This window comes from Paroedura picta, chromosome 2 (genome assembly GCF_049243985.1).
Source record: "Paroedura picta isolate Pp20150507F chromosome 2, Ppicta_v3.0, whole genome shotgun sequence".
Lineage (NCBI taxonomy): Eukaryota > Metazoa > Chordata > Lepidosauria > Squamata > Gekkonidae > Paroedura > Paroedura picta.
In genome coordinates, this window is record NC_135370.1 from 76,766,639 (window position 1) to 76,774,177 (window position 7,539).

A 7,539-nucleotide genomic window follows, 5' to 3' on the forward strand; every position below is an offset into this window, starting at 1 on the left:
AGAAGTGCCCACCTCCTACTTGGTCCCACCCCAAGCTACGTGGCATGGTGAATCCATGCCTCCTCAGTCAGGACAGTCACATTTGCAGATCTGCCATCTCATAAGGCGGTCCCTAACTTGGGGAGTTAGATGTGCAGACCAAACTCTCCCCAAACAGGTTCCATCCCATGCCAAAACTGCCAGCTGTGACAAAATGCAATTAAAAAACATTTTACAGTGGCCACGCAGACATATGCATATCAGCCAACAAAACAAGGTGGGTGGGAGTGAAGATGTTTGGGCAGCAGGTCTGGTGCGCTGGGCCCCTCACATGTGGCACCTTTTAAGCACCCCAAGCCCATGCCTACTTGCTGCCTGATGCAGGTGTGATGCATCATCATGGCACCCACCCTCAATAGGCTCCTCCCCCGGTGCATCTTCCTACCACCCACTCCTCTGCCATGTCAATGGAAGCTGCAGTTAAGTGTTCACCGCTTTTGATAATGATAATGATGATGTCTTCTGTTCAGTCGTGTCCGAACCCCGGTGATTCTATACATGAATAATACAAAAAACATCATTTTGAGCCAGTTTGGACATTGCAACCATTTACAATCTTGATATTGTCACATCAGGAACCTGGACAAACTATAAAAGAGCTATGTAAAAGTATTATAACAAATATCAGAGATAAGATCCCCGATGCTTTGCCAGTAGCAATGGCTGGCATCTTCATGGCAAGATGGGAATCTGTCTATTTCAAGGTGTGTAGTGTGTAAACAGTTGCTGGGCATTTTGTTTACTTCTCAGAGGTTGTGTGTGAAATTCATCACATTCTTGTCTTATCTGGGAGTCTCCCAAAGGATGGACTGGAACCAGAAGTGTTTTTCCTGTTTCTAGGTGGAGTTTGCCTGTCTTATCTGATGAACCATTGTAAGGTGTTTTTAGAGCCCCATGTTTTTTATTCTGTTTATTTTTTAGGGCCGGTTGTCCAGTTTTATTGATTTTCAGATACTCTTTTTTGTTGTTGAAACTTTATCAGTATTTGTGAATTTCATTGGCTTCCCTGTATAGTGTAACATGATTGTTGTTATTGTCCAATATTTCTCTATCCTCAAATAGGATTTTATGGCTAAATTGTAGCATTTGTTGTATTTTTCTAGTGAGTCTGAACACTGTTTTATGGTTATGTATTTTTTCCAGTTTTATCAACCAGTCAGTGATTTCCTTGATGTAAGACATAACTGTGGAGGGCTGTTTTCCCTCGGTTATGTGCTTTTTCTTTTGGTTTTATAGCTCTTCTGATTTTGCATTTGTAGTAGCCATTAGCTTGTAGAGCCCAGTTTAGATTGAAAATCATTTCTTAACAATGAACTTATTGTTAAGAAACAGAATTTTGCAGATCTGTTTGACATGATCTGTGAGCATTTTGATTATGCCCCTTTCTGTTGAAGCTGGTTATTGAATAGTGGTTCAATAAGGCATGGAGCTGCTCTTGGAGTGAAATATCTGCTCTTTATTTAGATCACATCAGAGAACTGGAAACCATAGCCCACCACATGAATTTATATACAGTCCTAAGTTCCCACCAAAGCCTGTAATTGATTCCACGTGAGTCCGCAGGTTTGAATTAATTGGACCATTTCAATGATCCAGTAGTAGGACAGATCCTGCATGCTAAACCGATGGCATCAAGCGTTCCCTCTGTTTGAATTGTGGCTCCTGCTCTGTGGGTCCACTTCACTGCATGCACAATAGTGGTGACCGGAGTTTTTATGTAGATACTAGTCTGTGTTGGTCAGTTTGTGACCTAAATGGAGGGTTGTTTTGTGTATGACCATGATATCAAAAAATGGAAGTTCTCCCTCAATGTCTTTTTCCATGGTAAATTGAACGTTCAGGTGGATGTTGTTGTCGGTTTATGGGGTATGATGATTCCAGAGTTTGTTTTTCAAAATGTTCCAATTTGCTATAACTGGGCTGAGGGGCCTTCCAATGGCAACTTTCTCATAAAAGTTGCCCCATTGAAGGTAGCTGGTACTTAGGCAATGTTGAAATAGAGCTATGATGTCTTCTGGAAATATCTGGTTAATGAATGTAAGGGTATTCTTTAGTGGAAACTTGGTGCTTGATAACTTTCCATTGGGGTTGACTTTTATGTGCTCATAGGAAAAACACTTCCTAATGAACTCCACCCAGACACAAGAAAAGTGCTTCCTTGTTCCATACCATACCTTGCTAGGCTCCCAGATAAGTCAGGAATATGATATGTTATACACACACCCTAGAAAAGTAAATAAAATGCCCAGCAACTGTTCACACACTTCACTCTTGGGCAAAGAGAGATTCCCTTCTTGTCATGACCTACCTCTGAAGATATAAACTACAGTTACTGGTGAAACATCAGGAACTAAGAAGAAGAAGAAGAAGAAGAAGAAGAGTTGGTTCTTATATGCTGCTTTTCCCTACCCGAAGGAGGCTCAAAGTGGCTTACAGTCACCTTCCCTTTCCTCTCCCCACAACAGACACCCTGTGGGGTGGGTGAGGCTGAGAGAGCCCTGATATCACTGCTGGGTCAGAACAGCTTTCTCAGTGCCGTGGCAAGCCCAAGGTCACCCAGCTGGTTGCATGTGGGGGAGCGCAGAATCGAACCCGGCATGCCAGATTAGAAGTCCGCACTCCTAAACACTTCACCAAACTGGCACTACACTAAAACTACCAGACTATGACCACACAGCTCAGAAAACTCACAACAACCAGTTGATTCTGGCCATGAAAGCCTTCAACAATTCATGCTGTTTAAAACAGCCATCACCACATCATTTTACATGGCAATAGATCAAACGAGGTTAAAATGAAATATAAAAGAAAACTTTTATTGGCAAAGATGGTAGTGACCTGCAGTAGTATGTTTTATCGCAGTTTGATTTTGAAACTCTGAAGCTCGGGGGCAATTTCCTCACACCAGCTGAATGGGGTAGCGCTAAATCATCTCGCGCCTCCGGGCCCCTCCCCACCTTTTTGGTGTAGTGGTTCAGAGTGTGGACTTCTAATCTGGAAGCTGTGTTCGATTCTGCACTCCACCACATGCAGCCAGTTGGGTGACCTTGAATTCACCACAGCACTGATAAAGGTGTTCTGACTGAGCAGTGATACCAGGGCTCTCACAGCCTCACCTTCCTCACAGGGTGTCTGTTGTGGGGAGAGGAAAGGGAAGGCGACTGTAAGCCGCTTTGAGCCTCCTTCGGGTAGAGAAAACGGCATATAAGAACCAGCTCTTCTTCTTCTTTGCTGTCTCGCCTTTGTCTGCCTTCTTTTCATGCATCTTCCCCTCCACATCTTCTGCTGGAAATGGTGGAAGAGAGCAATGCACCTTATACATGACTAACTTCCACCTGTCAATAAATCCAGGCAATTAATCCCTTTTCTCCATATTTTAAAAGTCCCACAATGCCCTCTACTTTTTTAAAAAATTCATACTTCTCCATTGAAACACCTATGTATAGAATCATAGATGCATAGTGCTTTCTGAGTGCCACTCCTTATGGGATCACCAGTCCTTTGATACTTTTAAAAATTAATCTTGTTCCTGATTTTTTTTTTGGGGGGGGAGAAAACTTTAGAGAGGCATGCTTTGTGTTACAACTTTGAAAAAATATTATTTTATTTCTGGCACCGCCTACATGCTTGTCTGCCTATTGACTTGCAGGCGGGCGTATGCTTGAATAATGACTCTTAAACATGAATTGGCAAACTGGCCACAGCTTTATTTCGATTAAACAGGGTGTTGGCAACACCAGCAAGGGGAGAGGGAGCCCATCGCCATGATCAGACCGTTTTGGCCTACATATCAAACCGAACTCAAGCAACGCCCTGGTGATCCGGTCCCAGACCCATGCTGAGCCACCGGTCCCCTTGTCGCTGAATTCAACCATTTTCGTGGACCTGGATGGCCAAAGAGACGTGTACCTCCCTTGGCCTTACCAAGTGCACTTGTTCCGATGAATGTCTTATCTGGGCCTTCCCAGCCGGGTTGGCCTTACTCCATTCTGATGAGTTCCATCCCCTTGCTCCCCCCCCCGCCACTAGAACAGGACTTCAGTCCTGTTCCCGCCAACACCCTTTAACTGTCCAACCAACCCTGCAAGGCTGCCTTGATGCCAGATAACCACAAGTCCATCCCCCACCTGGAGAGATGAACTCCATCCTTACTGTATAAAGCTGCAATGCTTCTATCAATATCGCTGTGACCAACAGCTGAACCCCCCAACTTTTCTATTAATGATACCACAGAAGTATTAATTTTCCGCAAGGAGCGGTTAACATGGCTTGGGTTGTCCGCCCCTCGCCACGCCCTACGCCCAACCATACAGGACCATATGATTTGCGTGTCCGGCAACTTTCGTTTCAACGCTAACAGATCCTCTTTTATTTGCCATTTCAAGACAACCCGTTTTGTCCCTGGCAAATCATTACCCCCAAGATGTATAACAATGACAGCCGGCGGTCCCGTCTTCTCCACCGCAGCCAAAAGAGCAGACCAAAGCATCCCTCGCTGACCGATCCACGTGATGGTGATGAAGTCTCCCAGTCCCAAGTTGCTCCCCCAAGAAGATTTTGCTGCGTAGTCCGCGGCCCAGTGGACATATCTGTGGCCAATTACCAGAATCGGGAGCCCCGACAGACCTTCTCCTGCAAGAGTCAGAGGTTAATAACCATGTCAGGCCGTACATAACGTTCATACGCCTGTGACCTCCATCTCCCCAATTCCATCAACCTCCTACGAGAAGCCCCATCCTTGAAGGCTTGCGTGGCTGCCCCTATCCGAAAGGAGTGCGTCCCATATTGTGTTCCCAGGTGTCCAGCTTTTTCCAAGCAAGCCCTCAAAATGGCCACGAATTGATACCTGGATAGGTGCGTGCCATCCTCATGCAAAAACAGTGCCCCATTGGCTCCCGGCCTCACTGCCAAATAAGCTTTTAGTGCCCGAAGCGGGCATGTGCTTGAGTTCCTGGATTTGCCTATGCGAAGAACCGTGCCCCTGCCTACCTGGTCCGTCTTGGACCTGCGCACTGACAACCATAGGTCCTGCCTGTCCAACTCTACGTCCCCCAGTTCGAGTGGAGACCTGTCTTTCGGGTGCCGTGTAGGGGCCAAAAACTCACTACACCTTAATGCCCCACTGTAAGTCAGTGCAAAGGCTGCTGCCAGCAGCTGCCGTTCATACTCATTATAGCACACTTCCCTAAGCCGTCCCACCAGCTGGGTCAGCAATGCCTGTGTAATGGGGCGCCTCTGATCCTTCCTCCGAGGGTCAGTCCTCCCCCAGCCTTCCATCACCCGCCGTGCAAGGAAAGACCTCCCCGGGTCCCATGTCCCTGACATCTTACTGAAAAATGACAAGCCAGCCATGTGAACCTTCATTGTGCTTATGGATGCCCCTCTGCCCCACAACCATGCGATGTACTGAAGAAGCAATGGCTCCGTCAGCGGCCACGATGCCCTGCAGCCCAGAGTTCTGGCGAAGCCCGCAAAACTCAAAAAGGCTCCCTCATATGCCCTCCGGGTGGCCCTTGCTACGGATCCCATCACCCCGTCGAGGATCAGCCGTCTCCAAGGTTCCATAACTCCTCGGGAAAATGCTCTGGCTCCTTGTTCGCCTGTGGGGCCAAACTCCAGAATCTGCCGCTCTGCGAACGAGAGAGAGCATCCGCTATTTCGTTATGACACCCCGCTACATGCCTGGCGCGGAACGTAATGTTCCCCTTCAAACATAAAAGCACCAGTTGCCTGACCAACCTCATTACCCTGGGAGCCTTGGCTGATTGTTTATTGACTACCTGCACGACAGCCTGGTTGTCACACCAGAATAGCACCTTGCGGTTCCGGAAAGTCTCTTTCCATACCTCTATGGCCACCAGTATGGGAAAAAGCTCCAAGAACGTCAGATCCTGCAGGACTTCCCTCGGCCAACGCTCAGGCCATCGTTGTGCACACCACCTGTTGTCGTGAAAGATCCCAAACCCCTCGCTACCTGCCACATCAGTGTGCACCTGCAGTGAGTCCTGCAGCCGCAATGGTGTTTGCCAAATGGATACCCCGTTGTGGTGCTGCAAAAATTCCTGCCAAACTGCTAGATCTGCCTTCATCTCTTTGGTTATCCTGACATGATGCTGGGCCTTCCTAATGCCTGCTGTGGCCCTGGCCAAACATACGCAAAACGCCCTCCCCGGGGCTATCGCCTTGCAGGTGAATTGAGGTGTCCCAGCAAAACCTGCATGTCCCTCAGCCTGCATTTGTTCCTGCCTTGCATGGCCAGAATCAGTGCCCTGAGCGCCTCCAGCTTATCACCAGGTAGCCTGGATGTCCCCGACTCAGAGTCCAACTGGATCCCGTGGTACGTGAGCCTAGTAGCGGGTCCCTCGGTCTTTTCCGCGGCTAAGGGGACCCCCAGATTGTCCGCCATATCCTGAAATGCCTTGAGATGCTCCCCGCATTCTGTGGACCCCCCTGCCGCCACAAAAAGGAAGTCTCCGAGATAATGCGTGGCCTCCCGAAAACCCCTGGTGGCCCGCACCGCCCACTCCAAAAATGTGCTAAAGGCCTCAAACGCTGCGCATGCTACGGAGCATCCCATAGGCATCGCTTTATCTATGTACCATTGACCTCGCACCTTTAGCCCTAGGAGACAAAAATCATCAGGGTGCACTGGCAGGAGGCGAAAGGCCGACTGAATATCACACTTCGCCATCAATGCCCCTGGTCCACAACTCCTGACCATGCTGACCGCCTGGTCAAAAGTGGCGTACCTGACCGAGCTCAACTCAGGTGCAATGTGATCGTTCACCGACGACCCTGCTGGGTAGGACAGGTGATGGATCAACCTGTACTGCCCCGGAGTTTTCTTGGGCATGACCCCCAATGGGGACACTCTCAGATTCAGGAGCGGGGGTGAATTGTAGGGCCCAGCCATACACCCTGCTGCGCACTCCTTTTGCACCTTCTCTCACAGAATCTCAGGTAACTCCCTGGCCGACCTAAGGTTGGCGCAGTCAGTTGCCACTCGAATTCCCGTATAGGGTATCCGAAATCCTTCAGTAAACCCTTCCCAAATATATGCCGCTGCAGCCCTGTCCAGGTAGTTAATCAGCATAGCTCTGAGGACACCTACCCGTATGGGCGTGAGCGCTAGGCCCCGCAATTCTTCCGGAGCGTTCTCAGTCAGCTTTGGTACCGGTGGAAGGTCCTCCAGTGCCCGTCCCTCCTTCCTTCCGACCGAAGTGGCGGGCCCCTCGAAAGGGCTGCTGCATGGCCCCCGGCTTGCTGCAGGCCTGGGCTGCATGGCCGCCACCACATGCCTCACACACATGGTTGTATCGGCATTGCAGCCGCCTGCAGGTCTTCCTGTTGAAGTCCCAGCAAGGAAGTCCCACCACCTTCCTGGGCAAAAAAGTTCTCCTCTCCCTGTCCCTTGCCGACCGCATATGGGGGCCCACCTTTATCAGCCAGGAATTCTGATGTTTTTGATCCCACCTGGCCCTGGCATTGTGAGAGGCTAAC